This window comes from Salvia hispanica, chromosome 5 (assembly GCF_029641045.1).
Source record: "Salvia hispanica isolate PSC_SH4W2 chromosome 5, Shi_PSC_v1, whole genome shotgun sequence".
Taxonomy (NCBI): Eukaryota; Viridiplantae; Streptophyta; class Magnoliopsida; order Lamiales; family Lamiaceae; genus Salvia; species Salvia hispanica.
Window position 1 is genome coordinate 10,396,359 of NC_142696.1, and position 12,453 is coordinate 10,408,811.

General features: G+C 52.3%; 23 non-coding genes and 1 pseudogene across 23 annotated transcripts; all 24 read left to right on the top strand.

Annotated features, from left to right (window-relative positions):
- Positions 1 to 264: 264 nt before the first annotated feature.
- LOC148926043 (5S ribosomal RNA) lies at positions 265 to 383 on the top strand. Its single transcript, XR_016132100.1, has one exon. It is a non-coding gene; the product is annotated as a 5S ribosomal RNA (ribosomal RNA).
- A 395-nt stretch (positions 384 to 778) lies between these two features.
- Positions 779 to 897, top strand: LOC148926044 (5S ribosomal RNA). Its single transcript, XR_016131957.1, has one exon. It is a non-coding gene; the product is annotated as a 5S ribosomal RNA (ribosomal RNA).
- Positions 898 to 1,291: 394 nt separating this feature from the next.
- LOC148926045 (5S ribosomal RNA) lies at positions 1,292 to 1,410 on the top strand. Its single transcript, XR_016132055.1, has one exon. It is a non-coding gene; the product is annotated as a 5S ribosomal RNA (ribosomal RNA).
- Positions 1,411 to 1,805: 395 nt separating this feature from the next.
- Positions 1,806 to 1,924, top strand: LOC148926046 (5S ribosomal RNA). The gene has a single exon (XR_016132101.1). It is a non-coding gene; the product is annotated as a 5S ribosomal RNA (ribosomal RNA).
- Positions 1,925 to 2,318: 394 nt separating this feature from the next.
- Positions 2,319 to 2,437, top strand: LOC148926047 (5S ribosomal RNA). Its single transcript, XR_016131852.1, has one exon. It is a non-coding gene; the product is annotated as a 5S ribosomal RNA (ribosomal RNA).
- A 394-nt stretch (positions 2,438 to 2,831) lies between these two features.
- Positions 2,832 to 2,950, top strand: LOC148926048 (5S ribosomal RNA). Its single transcript, XR_016131853.1, has one exon. It is a non-coding gene; the product is annotated as a 5S ribosomal RNA (ribosomal RNA).
- Positions 2,951 to 3,344: 394 nt separating this feature from the next.
- On the top strand, positions 3,345 to 3,463 carry LOC148926049 (5S ribosomal RNA). The gene has a single exon (XR_016132103.1). It is a non-coding gene; the product is annotated as a 5S ribosomal RNA (ribosomal RNA).
- A 395-nt stretch (positions 3,464 to 3,858) lies between these two features.
- Positions 3,859 to 3,977, top strand: LOC148926050 (5S ribosomal RNA). The gene has a single exon (XR_016131293.1). It is a non-coding gene; the product is annotated as a 5S ribosomal RNA (ribosomal RNA).
- Positions 3,978 to 4,371: 394 nt separating this feature from the next.
- LOC148926051 (5S ribosomal RNA) lies at positions 4,372 to 4,490 on the top strand. The gene has a single exon (XR_016131158.1). It is a non-coding gene; the product is annotated as a 5S ribosomal RNA (ribosomal RNA).
- Positions 4,491 to 4,885: 395 nt separating this feature from the next.
- On the top strand, positions 4,886 to 5,004 carry LOC148926052 (5S ribosomal RNA). The gene has a single exon (XR_016131959.1). It is a non-coding gene; the product is annotated as a 5S ribosomal RNA (ribosomal RNA).
- A 394-nt stretch (positions 5,005 to 5,398) lies between these two features.
- Positions 5,399 to 5,517, top strand: LOC148926053 (5S ribosomal RNA). Its single transcript, XR_016131151.1, has one exon. It is a non-coding gene; the product is annotated as a 5S ribosomal RNA (ribosomal RNA).
- Positions 5,518 to 5,911: 394 nt separating this feature from the next.
- On the top strand, positions 5,912 to 6,030 carry LOC148926054 (5S ribosomal RNA; annotated as a pseudogene).
- Positions 6,031 to 6,424: 394 nt separating this feature from the next.
- Positions 6,425 to 6,543, top strand: LOC148926055 (5S ribosomal RNA). Its single transcript, XR_016131553.1, has one exon. It is a non-coding gene; the product is annotated as a 5S ribosomal RNA (ribosomal RNA).
- Positions 6,544 to 6,937: 394 nt separating this feature from the next.
- LOC148926056 (5S ribosomal RNA) lies at positions 6,938 to 7,056 on the top strand. Its single transcript, XR_016131094.1, has one exon. It is a non-coding gene; the product is annotated as a 5S ribosomal RNA (ribosomal RNA).
- A 394-nt stretch (positions 7,057 to 7,450) lies between these two features.
- On the top strand, positions 7,451 to 7,569 carry LOC148926057 (5S ribosomal RNA). Its single transcript, XR_016131489.1, has one exon. It is a non-coding gene; the product is annotated as a 5S ribosomal RNA (ribosomal RNA).
- A 394-nt stretch (positions 7,570 to 7,963) lies between these two features.
- On the top strand, positions 7,964 to 8,082 carry LOC148926058 (5S ribosomal RNA). The gene has a single exon (XR_016131773.1). It is a non-coding gene; the product is annotated as a 5S ribosomal RNA (ribosomal RNA).
- A 395-nt stretch (positions 8,083 to 8,477) lies between these two features.
- LOC148926059 (5S ribosomal RNA) lies at positions 8,478 to 8,596 on the top strand. The gene has a single exon (XR_016131502.1). It is a non-coding gene; the product is annotated as a 5S ribosomal RNA (ribosomal RNA).
- Positions 8,597 to 8,991: 395 nt separating this feature from the next.
- LOC148926060 (5S ribosomal RNA) lies at positions 8,992 to 9,110 on the top strand. The gene has a single exon (XR_016131490.1). It is a non-coding gene; the product is annotated as a 5S ribosomal RNA (ribosomal RNA).
- A 394-nt stretch (positions 9,111 to 9,504) lies between these two features.
- On the top strand, positions 9,505 to 9,623 carry LOC148926061 (5S ribosomal RNA). The gene has a single exon (XR_016131784.1). It is a non-coding gene; the product is annotated as a 5S ribosomal RNA (ribosomal RNA).
- A 395-nt stretch (positions 9,624 to 10,018) lies between these two features.
- On the top strand, positions 10,019 to 10,137 carry LOC148926062 (5S ribosomal RNA). The gene has a single exon (XR_016131503.1). It is a non-coding gene; the product is annotated as a 5S ribosomal RNA (ribosomal RNA).
- Positions 10,138 to 10,532: 395 nt separating this feature from the next.
- On the top strand, positions 10,533 to 10,651 carry LOC148926063 (5S ribosomal RNA). The gene has a single exon (XR_016131319.1). It is a non-coding gene; the product is annotated as a 5S ribosomal RNA (ribosomal RNA).
- Positions 10,652 to 11,044: 393 nt separating this feature from the next.
- Positions 11,045 to 11,163, top strand: LOC148926064 (5S ribosomal RNA). Its single transcript, XR_016131793.1, has one exon. It is a non-coding gene; the product is annotated as a 5S ribosomal RNA (ribosomal RNA).
- A 395-nt stretch (positions 11,164 to 11,558) lies between these two features.
- LOC148926065 (5S ribosomal RNA) lies at positions 11,559 to 11,677 on the top strand. The gene has a single exon (XR_016131156.1). It is a non-coding gene; the product is annotated as a 5S ribosomal RNA (ribosomal RNA).
- Positions 11,678 to 12,072: 395 nt separating this feature from the next.
- Positions 12,073 to 12,191, top strand: LOC148926066 (5S ribosomal RNA). The gene has a single exon (XR_016132013.1). It is a non-coding gene; the product is annotated as a 5S ribosomal RNA (ribosomal RNA).
- Positions 12,192 to 12,453: the final 262 nt, after the last annotated feature.

Sequence of the window (12,453 nt, forward strand, 5' to 3'; positions counted from 1 at the left end):
CCACAATCTTAAACGTGCCGAAAAATAGTAGCTGCGAACTAAAAGTGTTCGAAATGGCTCGAAACGGCCTCTTTTTGCTTCCCGGAGTAGCCACGGGCTGTACCCGTAGCTCAGAACGTGGGGCTCGGCGAGAGCTTCGCGGTGATATGTTGTGGGTCCCGTAACTCCTTCCCGATCAAAAGTTATACCCGTCTGGAGGGTGGGGGACCAGAACCTGCGCACGGGAGCGTACGCTATGAAAGAATAAAGTGCGAGGCTATTGATGGGTGCGATCATACCAGCCCTAATGCACCGGATCCCATCAGAACTCCGAAGTTAAGCGTGCTTGGGCGAGAGTAGTACTAGGATGGGTGACCCCCTGGGAAGTCCTCGTGTTGCACTCCTTTTTTTGCGAGTGCGTTCATTTTTTTTTTTCCGTTCAGTTGGTCTTGATGTGGTCCGACACTCGATTAGCTGTTGTCGAGTACGAGGACAAAAAGTACGACAATCTCCACGAGCCGGTGACGAGCGGGTCCCACAATCTTAAACGTGCCGAAAAACAGTAGCTGCGAACTAAAAGTGTTCGAAATGGCTCGAAACGGCCTCTTTTTGCTTCCCGGAGTAGCCACGGGCTGTACACGTAGCTCAGAACGTGGAGCTCGGCGAGAGCTTCGCTTTGATATGTTGTGGGTCCCGTAACTCCTTCCGGATCAAAAGTTATGCCTGTGTGAAGGGTGGGGGATCAGAACCTGCGCACGGGAGCGTACGCTATGAAAGAATAAAGTGCGAGGCTATTGATGGGTGCGATCATACCAGCCCTAATGCACCGGATCCCATCAGAACTCCGAAGTTAAGCGTGCTTGGGCGAGAGTAGTACTAGGATGGGTGACCCCCTGGGAAGTCCTCGTGTTGCACCCCTTTTTTTGCGAGTGCGTTCATTTTTTTTTTCCGTTCACTTGGTCTTGATGTGGTCCGACACTCGATTAGCTGTTGTCGAGTACAAGCACAAAAAGTACGACAATCTCCACGAGCCGGTGACGAGCGGGTCCCACAATCTTAAACGTGCCGAAAAACAGTAGCTGCGACCTAAAAGTGTTCGAAATGGCTCGAAACGGCCTCTTTTTGCTTCCCGGAGTAGCCACGGGCTGTACCCGTAGCTCAGAACGTGGGGCTCGGCGAGAGCTTCGCGGTGATATGTTGTGGGTCCCGTAACTCCTTCCCGATCAAAAGTTATACCCGTCTGGAGGGTGGGGGATCAGAACCTGCGCACGGGAGCGTACGCTATGAAAGAATAAAGTGCGGGGCTATGGACGGGTGCGATCATACCAGCTCTAATGCACCGGATCCCATCAGAACTCCGAAGTTAAGCGTGCTTGGGCGAGAGTAGTACTAGGATGGGTGACCCCCTGGGAAGTCCTCGTGTTGCACTCAATTTTTTTGCGAGTGCGTTCATTTTTTTTTTCCGTTCAGTTGGTCTTGATGTGGTCCGACACTCGATTAGCTGTTGTCGAGTACGAGGACAAAAAGTACGACAATCTCCACGAGCCGGTGACGAGCGGGTCCCACAATCTTAAACGTGCCGAAAAACAGTAGCTGCGAACTAAAAGTGTTCGAAATGGCTCGAAACAGCCTCTTTTTGCTTCCCGGAGTAGCCACGGGCTGTACACGTAGCTCAGAACGTGGGGCTCGGCGAGAGCTTCGCGGTGATATGCTGTGGGTCCCGTAACTCCTTCCGGATCAAAAGTTATGCCTGTGTGAAGGGTGGGGGATCAGAACCTGCGCACGGTAGCGTACGCTATGAAAGAATAAAGTGCGAGGCTATTGATGGGTGCGATCATACCAGCCCTAATGCACCGGATCCCATCAGAACTCCGAAGTTAAGCGTGCTTGGGCGAGAGTAGTACTAGGATGGGTGACCCCCTGGGAAGTCCTCGTGTTGCACTCCTTTTTTTGCGAGTGCGTTCATTTTTTTTTTCCGTTCAGTTGGTCTTGATGTGGTCCGACACTCGATTAGCTGTTGTCGAGTACGAGGACAAAAAGTACGACAATCTCCACGAGCCGGTGACGAGCGGGTCCCACAATCTTAAACGTGCCGAAAAACAGTAGCTGCGAACTAAAAGTGTTCGAAATGGCTCGAAACGGCCTCTTTTTGCTTCCCGGAGTAGCCACGGGCTGTACCCGTAGCTCAGAACGTGGGGCTCGGCGAGAGCTTCGCGGTGATATGTTGTGGGTCCCGTAACTCCTTCCCGATCAAAAGTTATACCCGTCTGGAGGGTGGGGGATCAGAACCTGCGCACGGGAGCGTACGCTATGAAAGAATAAAGTGCGGGGCTATTGACGGGTGCGATCATACCAGCTCTAATGCACCGGATCCCATCAGAACTCCGAAGTTAAGCGTGCTTGGGCGAGAGTAGTACTAGGATGGGTGACCCCCTGGGAAGTCCTCGTGTTGCACTCCTTTTTTTGCGAGTGCGTTCATTTTTTTTTTCCGTTCAGTTGGTCTTGATGTGGTCCGACACTCGATTAGCTGTTGTCGAGTACGAGGACAAAAAGTACGACAATCTCCACGAGCCGGTGACGAGCGGGTCCCACAATCTTAAACGTGCCGAAAAACAGTAACTGCGAACTAAAAGTGTTCGAAATGGCTCGAAACGGCCTCTTTTTGCTTCCCGGAGTAGCCACGGGCTGTACCCGTAGCTCAGAACGTGGGGCTCGGCGAGAGCTTCGCGGTGATATGTTGTGGGTCCCGTAACTCCTTCCCGATCAAAAGTTATACCCGTCTGGAGGGTGGGGGATCAGAACCTGCGCACGGGAGCGTACGCTATGAAAGAATAAAGTGCGGGGCTATTGACGGGTGCGATCATACCAGCTCTAATGCACCGGATCCCATCAGAACTCCGAAGTTAAGCGTGCTTGGGCGAGAGTAGTACTAGGATGGGTGACCCCCTGGGAAGTCCTCGTGTTGCACTCCTTTTTTTGCGAGTGCGTTCATTTTTTTTTTCCGTTCAGTTGGTCTTGATGTGGTCCGACACTCGATTAGCTGTTGTCGAGTACGAGGACAAAAAGTACGACAATCTCCACGAGCCGGTGACGAGCGGGTCCCACAATCTTAAACGTGCCGAAAAACAGTAGCTGCGAACTAAAAGTGTTCGAAATGGCTCGAAACGGCCTCTTTTTGCTTCCCGGAGTAGCCACGGGCTGTACCCGTAGCTCAGAACGTGGGGCTCGGCGAGAGCTTCGCGGTGATATGTTGTGGGTCCCGTAACTCCTTCCCGATCAAAAGTTATACCCGTCTGGAGGGTGGGGGACCAGAATCTGCGCACGAGAGCGTACGCTATGAAAGAATAAAGTGCGAGGCTATTGATGGGTGCGATCATACCAGCCCTAATGCACCGGATCCCATCAGAACTCCGAAGTTAAGCGTGCTTGGGCGAGAGTAGTACTAGGATGGGTGACCCCCTGGGAAGTCCTCGTGTTGCACTCCTTTTTTTGCGAGTGCGTTCATTTTTTTTTTTCCGTTCAGTTGGTCTTGATGTGGTCCGACACTCGATTAGCTGTTGTCGAGTACGAGGACAAAAAGTACGACAATCTCCACGAGCCGGTGACGAGCGGGTCCCACAATCTTAAACGTGCCGAAAAACAGTTGCTGCGAACTAAAAGTGTTCGAAATGGCTCGAAACGGCCTCTTTTTGCTTCCCGGAGTAGCCACGGGCTGTACACGTAGCTCAGAACGTGGGGCTCGGCGAGAGCTTCGCGGTGATATGTTGTGGGTCCCGTAACTCCTTCCGGATCAAAAGTTATGCCTGTGTGAAGGGTGGGGGATCAGAACCTGCGCACGGGAGCGTACGCTATGAAAGAATAAAGTGCGAGGCTATTGATGGGTGCGATCATACCAGCCCTAATGCACCGGATCCCATCAGAACTCCGAAGTTAAGCGTGCTTGGGCGAGAGTAGTTCTAGGATGGGTGACCCCCTGGGAAGTCCTCGTGTTGCACCCCTTTTTTTGCGAGTGCGTTCATTTTTTTTTTCCGTTCACTCGGTCTTGATGTGGTCCGACACTCGATTAGCTGTTGTCGAGTACGAGCACAAAAAGTACTACAATCTCCACGAGCCGGTGACGAGCGGGTCCCACAATCTTAAACGTGCCGAAAAATAGTAGCTGCGAACTAAAAGTGTTCGAAATGGCTCGAAACGGCCTCTTTTTGCTTCCCGGAGTAGCCACGGGCTGTACCCGTAGCTCAGAACGTGGGGCTCGGCGAGAGCTTCGCGGTGATATGTTGTGGGTCCCGTAACTCCTTCCCGATCAAAAGTTATACCCGTCTGGAGGGTGGGGGACCAGAACCTGCGCACGGGAGCGTACGCTATGAAAGAATAAAGTGCGAGGCTATTGATGGGTGCGATCATATCAGCCCTAATGCACCGGATCCCATCAGAACTCCGAAGTTAAGCGTGCTTGGGCGAGAGTAGTACTAGGATGGGTGACCCCCTGGGAAGTCCTCGTGTTGCACTCCTTTTTTTGCGAGTGCGTTCATTTTTTTTTTTCCGTTCAGTTGGTCTTGATGTGGTCCGACACTCGATTAGCTGTTGTCGAGTACGAGGACAAAAAGTACGACAATCTCCACGAGCCGGTGACGAGCGGGTCCCACAATCTTAAACGTGCCGAAAAACAGTAGCTGCGAACTAAAAGTGTTCGAAATGGCTCGAAACGGCCTCTTTTTGCTTCCCGGAGTAGCCACGGGCTGTACACGTAGCTCAGAACGTGGAGCTCGGCGAGAGCTTCGCTTTGATATGTTGTGGGTCCCGTAACTCCTTCCGGATCAAAAGTTATGCCTGTGTGAAGGGTGGGGGATCAGAACCTGCGCACGGGAGCGTACGCTATGAAAGAATAAAGTGCGAGGCTATTGATGGGTGCGATCATACCAGCCCTAATGCACCGGATCCCATCAGAACTCCGAAGTTAAGCGTGCTTGGGCGAGAGTAGTACTAGGATGGGTGACCCCCTGGGAAGTCCTCGTGTTGCACCCCTTTTTTTGCGAGTGCGTTCATTTTTTTTTTCCGTTCACTTGGTCTTGATGTGGTCCGACACTCGATTAGCTGTTGTCGAGTACAAGCACAAAAAGTACGACAATCTCCACGAGCCGGTGACGAGCGGGTCCCACAATCTTAAACGTGCCGAAAAACAGTAGCTGCGACCTAAAAGTGTTCGAAATGGCTCGAAACGGCCTCTTTTTGCTTCCCGGAGTAGCCACGGGCTGTACCCGTAGCTCAGAACGTGGGGCTCGGCGAGAGCTTCGCGGTGATATGTTGTGGGTCCCGTAACTCCTTCCCGATCAAAAGTTATACCCGTCTGGAGGGTGGGGGATCAGAACCTGCGCACGGGAGCGTACGCTATGAAAGAATAAAGTGCGGGGCTATTGATGGGTGCGATCATACCAGCTCTAATGCACCGGATCCCATCAGAACTCCGAAGTTAAGCGTGCTTGGGCGAGAGTAGTACTAGGATGGGTGACCCCCTGGGGAGTCCTCGTGTTGCACCCCTTTTTTTGCGAGTGCGTTCATTTTTTTTTTCCGTTCAGTTGGTCTTGATGTGGTCCGACACTCGATTAGCTGTTGTCGAGTACGAGGACAAAAAGTACGACAAACTCCACGAGCCGGTGACGAGCGGGTCCCACAATCTTAAACGTGCCGAAAAACAGTAGCTGCGAACTAAAAGTGTTCGAAATGGCTCGAAACGGCCTCTTTTTGCTTCCCGGAGTAGCCACGGGCTGTACACGTAGCTCAGAACGTGGGGCTCGGCGAGAGCTTCGCGGTGATATGTTGTGGGTCCCGTAACTCCATCCGGATCAAAAGTTATGCCTGTGTGAAGGGTGGGGGATCAGAACCTGCGCACGGTAGCGTACGCTATGAAAGTATAAAGTGCGAGGCTATTGATGGGTAAGATCATACCAGCCCTAATGCACCGGATCCCATAAGAACTTCGAAGTTAAGCGTGCTTGGGCGGGAGTAGTACTAGGATGGGTGACCCCCTGGGAAGTCCTCGTGTTGCACTCCTTTTTTTGCGAGTGCGTTCATTTTTTTTTTCCGTTCAGTTGGTCTTGATGTGGTCCGACACTCGATTAGCTGTTGTCGAGTACGAGGACAAAAAGTACGACAATCTCCACGAGCCGGTGACGAGCGGGACCCACAATCTTAAACGTGCCGAAAAACAGTAGCTGCGAACTAAAAGTGTTCGAAATGGCTCGAAACGGCCTCTTTTTGCTTCCCGGAGTAGCCACGGGCTGTACACGTAGCTCAGAACGTGGGGCTCGGCGAGAGCTTCGCGGTGATATGTTGTGGGTCCCGTAACTCCTTCCCGATCAAAAGTTATGCCTGTGTGAAGGGTGGGGGATCAGAACCTGCGCACGGTAGCGTACGCTATGAAAGAATAAAGTGCGAGGCTATTGATGGGTGTGATCATACCAGCCCTAATGCACCGGATCCCATAAGAACTTCGAAGTTAAGCGTGCTTGGGCGGGAGTAGTACTAGGATGGGTGACCCCTTGGGAAGTCCTCGTGTTGCACTCCTTTTTTTGCGAGTGCGTTCATTTTTTTTTTCCGTTCAGTTGGTCTTGATGTGGTCCGACACTCGATTAGCTGTTGTCGAGTACGAGGACAAAAAGTACGACAATCTCCACGAGCCGGTGACGAGCGGGACCCACAATCTTAAACGTGCCAAAAAACAGTAGCTGCGAACTAAAAGTGTTCGAAATGGCTCGAAACGGCCTCTTTTTGCTTCCCGGAGTAGCCACGGGCTGTACCCGTAGCTCAGAACGTGGGGCTCGGCGAGAGCTTCGCGGTGATATGTTGTGGGTCCCGTAACTCCTTCCCGATCAAAAGTTATACCCGTCTGGAGGGTGGGGGATCAGAACCTGCGCACGGGAGCGTACGCTATGAAAGAATAAAGTGCGGGGCTATTGATGGGTGCGATCATACCAGCTCTAATGCACCGGATCCCATCAGAACTCCGAAGTTAAGCGTGCTTGGGCGAGAGTAGTACTAGGATGGGTGACCCCCTCGGAAGTCCTCGTGTTGCACCCCTTTTTTTGCGAGTGCGTTCATTTTTTTTTTCCGTTCAGTTGGTCTTGATGTGGTCCGACACTCGATTAGCTGTTGTCGAGTACGAGGACAAAAAGTACGACAAACTCCACGAGCCGGTGACGAGCGGGTCCCACAATCTTAAACGTGCCGAAAAACAGTAGCTGCGAACTAAAAGTGTTTGAAATGGCTCGAAACGGCCTCTTTTTGCTTCCCGGAGTAGCCACGGGCTGTACACGTAGCTCAGAACGTGGGGCTCGGCGAGAGCTTCGCGGTGATATGCTCTGGGTCCCGTAACTCCTTCCGGATCAAAAGTTATGCCTGTGTGAAGGGTGGGGGATCAAAACCTGCGCACGGTAGCGTACGCTATGAAAGAATAAAGTGCGAGGCTATTGATGGGTGCGATCATACCAGCCCTAATGCACCGGATCCCATAAGAACTTCGAAGTTAAGCGTGCTTGGGCGAGAGTAGTACTAGGATGGGTGACCCCCTGGGAAGTCCTCGTGTTGCACTCCTTTTTTTGCGAGTGCGTTCATTTTTTTTTTCCGTTCAGTTGGTCTTGATGTGGTCCGACACTCGATTAGCTGTTGTCGAGTACGAGGACAAAAAGTACGACAATCTCCACGAGCCGGTGACGAGCGGGACCCACAATCTTAAACGTGCCGAAAAACAGTAGCTGCGAACAAAAAGTGTTCGAAATGGCTCGAAACGGCCTCTTTTTGCTTCCCGGAGTAGCCACGGGCTGTACCCGTAGCTCAGAACGTGGGGCTCGGCGAGAGCTTCGCGGTGATATGTTGTGGGTCCCGTAACTCCTTCCCGATCAAAAGTTATACCCGTCTGGAGGGTGGGGGATCAGAACCTGCACACGGGATCGTACGCTATGAAAGAATAAAGTGCGGGGCTATTGACGGGTGCGATCATACCAGCTCTAATGCACCGGATCCCATCAGAACTCCGAAGTTAAGCGTGCTTGGGCGAGAGTAGTACTAGGATGGGTGACCCCCTGGGAAGTCCTCGTGTTGCACCCCCTTTTTTTGCGAGTGCGTTCATTTTTTTTTTCCGTTCAGTTGGTCTTGATGTGGTCCGACACTCAATTAGCTGTTGTCGAGTACGAGGACAAAAAGTACGACAAACTCCACGAGCCGGTGACGAGCGGGTCCCACAATCTTAAACGTGCCGAAAAACAGTAGCTGCGAACTAAAAGTGTTCGAAATGGCTCGAAACGGCCTCTTTTTGCTTCCCGGAGTAGCCACGGGCTGTACCCGTAGCTCAGAACGTGGGGCTCGGCGAGAGCTTCGCGGTGATATGTTGTGGGTCCCGTAACTCCTTCCCGATCAAAAGTTATACCCGTCTGGAGGGTGGGGGATCAGAACCTGCGCACGGGAGCGTACGCTATGAAAGAATAAAGTGCGAGGCTATTGATGGGTGCGATCACACTAGCCCTAATGCACCGGATCCCATCAGAACTCCGAAGTTAAGCGTGCTTGGGCGAGAGTAGTACTAGGATGGGTGACCCCCTGGGAAGTCCTCGTGTTGCACTCCTTTTTTTGCGAGTGCGTTCATTTTTTTTTTTCCGTTCAGTTGGTCTTGATGTGGTCCGACACTCAATTAGCTGTTGTCGAGTACGAGGACAAAAAGTACGACAAACTCCACGAGCCGGTGACGAGCGGGTCCCACAATCTTAAACGTGCCGAAAAACAGTAGCTGCGAACTAAAAGTGTTTGAAATGGCTCGAAACGGCCTCTTTTTGCTTCCCGGAGTAGCCACGGGCTGTACACGTAGCTCAGAACGTGGGGCTCGGCGAGAGCTTCGCGGTGATATGCTCTGGGTCCCGTAACTCCTTCCGGATCAAAAGTTATGCCTGTGTGAAGGGTGGGGGATCAAAACCTGCGCACGGTAGCGTACGCTATGAAAGAATAAAGTGCGAGGCTATTGATGGGTGCGATCATACCAGCCCTAATGCACCGGATCCCATAAGAACTTCGAAGTTAAGCGTGCTTGGGCGAGAGTAGTACTAGGATGGGTGACCCCCTGGGAAGTCCTCGTGTTGCACTCCTTTTTTTGCGAGTGCGTTCATTTTTTTTTTCCGTTCAGTTGGTCTTGATGTGGTCCGACACTCGATTAGCTGTTGTCGAGTACGAGGACAAAAAGTACGACAATCTCCACGAGCCGGTGACGAGCGGGACCCACAATCTTAAACGTGCCGAAAAACAGTAGCTGCGAACTAAAAGTGTTCGAAATGGCTCGAAACGGCCTCTTTTTGCTTCCCGGAGTAGCCACGGGCTGTACCCGTAGCTCAGAACGTGGGGCTCGGCGAGAGCTTCGCGGTGATATGTTGTGGGTCCCGTAACTCCTTCCCGATCAAAAGTTATACCCGTCTGGAGGGTGGGGGATCAGAACCTGCACACGGGAGCGTACGCTATGAAAGAATAAAGTGCGGGGCTATTGACGGGTGCGATCATACCAGCTCTAATGCACCGGATCCCATCAGAACTCCGAAGTTAAGCGTGCTTGGGCGAGAGTAGTACTAGGATGGGTGACCCCCTGGGAAGTCCTCGTGTTGCACCCCCTTTTTTTGCGAGTGCGTTCATTTTTTTTTTCCGTTCAGTTGGTCTTGATGTGGTCCGACACTCAATTAGCTGTTGTCGAGTACGAGGACAAAAAGTACGACAAACTCCACGAGCCAGTGACGAGCGGGTCCCACAATCTTAAACGTGCCGAAAAACAGTAGCTGCGAACTAAAAGTGTTCGAAATGGCTCGAAACGGCCTCTTTTTGCTTCCCGGAGTAGCCACGGGCTGTACCCGTAGCTCAGAACGTGGGGCTCGGCGAGAGCTTCGCGGTGATATGTTGTGGGTCCCGTAACTCCTTCCCGATCAAAAGTTATACCCGTCTGGAGGGTGGGGGATCAGAACCTGCGCACGGGAGCGTACGCTATGAAAGAATAAAGTGCGAGGCTATTGATGGGTGCGATCACACTAGCCCTAATGCACCGGATCCCATCAGAACTCCGAAGTTAAGCGTGCTTGGGCGAGAGTAGTACTAGGATGGGTGACCCCCTGGGAAGTCCTCGTGTTGCACTCCTTTTTTTGCGAGTGCGTTCATTTTTTTTTTTCCGTTCAGTTGGTCTTGATGTGGTCCGACACTCAATTAGCTGTTGTCGAGTACGAGGACAAAAAGTACGACAAACTCCACGAGCCGGTGACGAGCGGGTCCCACAATCTTAAACGTGCCGAAAAACAGTAGCTGCGAACTAAAAGTGTTCGAAATGGCTCGAAACGGCCTCTTTTTGCTTCCCGGAGTAGCCACGGGCTGTACCCATAGCTCAGAACGTGGGGCTCGGCGAGAGCTTCGCGGTGATATGTTGTGGGTCCCGTAACTCCTTCCCGATCAAAAGTTATACCCGTCTGGAGGGTGGGGGATCAGAACCTGCACACGGGAGCGTACGCTATGAAAGAATAAAGTGCGGGGATATTGACGGGTGCGATCATACCAGCACTAATGCACCGGATCCCATCAGAACTCCGAAGTTAAGCGTGCTTGGGCGAGAGTAGTACTAGGATGGGTGACCCCCTGGGAAGTACTCGTGTTGCACCCCTTTTTTTGCGAGTGCGTTCATTTTTTTTTTCATTCAGTTGGTCTTGATGTGGTCCGACACTCGACTAGCTGTTGTCGAGTACGAGGACAAAAAGTACGACAATGTCCACGAGCCGGTGACGAGCGGGTCCCACAATCTTAAACGTGCCGAAAAACAGTAGCTGCGAACTAAAAGTGTTCGAAATGGCTCGAAACGGCCTCTTTTTGCTTCCCGGAGTAGCCACGGGCTGTACCCGTAGCTCAGAACGTGGGGCTCGGCGAGAGCTTCGCGGTGATATGTTGTGGGTCCCGTAACTCCTTCCCGATCAAAAGTTATACCCGTCTGGAGGGTGGGGGATCAGAACCTGCACACGGGAGCGTACGCTATGAAACAATAAAGTGCGGGGCTATTGATGGGTGCGATCATACCAGCTCTAATGCACCGGATCCCATCAGAACTCCGAAGTTAAGCGTGCTTGGGCGAGAGTAGTACTAGGATGGGTGACCCCCTGGGAAGTCCTCGTGTTGCACCCCTTTTTTTGCGAGTGCGTTCATTTTTTTTTTTCCGTTCAATTGGTCTTGATGTGGTCCGACACTCGATTAGCTGTTGTCGAGTACGAGGACAAAAAGTACGACAATCTCCACGAGCCGGTGACGAGCGGGTCCCACAATCTTAAACGTGCCGAAAAACAGTAGCTGCGAACTAAAAGTGTTCGAAATGGCTCGAAACGGCCTCTTTTTGCTTCCCGGAGTAGCCACGGGCTGTACCCGTAGCTCAGAACGTGGGGCTCGGCGAGAGCTTCGCGGTGATATGTTGTGGGTCCCGTAACTCCTTCCCGATCAAAAGTTATACCCGTCTGGAGGGTGGGGGATCAGAACCTGCGCACGGGAGCGTACGCTATGAAAGAATAAAGTGCGGGGCTATTGATGGGTGCGATCATACCAGCACTAATGCACCGGATCCCATCAGAACTCCGAAGTTAAGCGTGCTTGGGCTAGAGTAGTACTAGGATGGGTGACCCCCTGGGAAGTCCTCGTGTTGTACCCCTTTTTTTGCGAGTGCGTTCATTTTTTTTTTTCCGTTCAATTGGTCTTGATGTGGTCCGACACTCGATTAGCTGTTGTCGAGTACGAGGACAAAAAGTACGACAATCTCCACGAGCCGGTGACGAGCGGGTCCCACAATCTTAAACGTGCCGAAAAACAGTAGCTGCGAACTAAAAGTGTTCGAAATGGCTCGAAACGGCCTCTTTTTGCTTCCCGGAGTAGCCACGGGCTGTACCCGTAGCTCAGAACGTGGGGCTCGACGAGAGCTTCGCGGTGATATGCTGTGGGTCCCGTAACTCCTTCCCGATCAAAAGTTATACCCGTCTGGAGGGTGGGGGATCAGAACCTGCGCACGGGAGCGTACGCTATGAAAGAATAAAGTGCGGGGCTATTGATGGGTGCGATCATACCAGCACTAATGCACCGGATCCCATCAGAACTCCGAAGTTAAGCGTGCTTGGGCTAGAGTAGTACTAGGATGGGTGACCCCCTGGGAAGTCCTCGTGTTGCACCCCTTTTTTTGCGAGTGCGTTCATTTTTTTTTTCATTCAGTTGGTCTTGATGTGGTCCGACACTCGATTAGCTGTTGTCGAGTACGAGGACAAAAAGTACGACAATGTCCACGAGCCGGTGACGAGCGGGTCCCACAATCTTAAACGTGCCGAAAAACAGTAGCTGCGAACTAAAAGTGTTCGAAATGGCTCGAAACGGCCTCTTTTTGCTTCCCGGAGTAGCCACGGGCTGTACCCGTAGCTCAGAACGTGGGGCTCGGCGAGA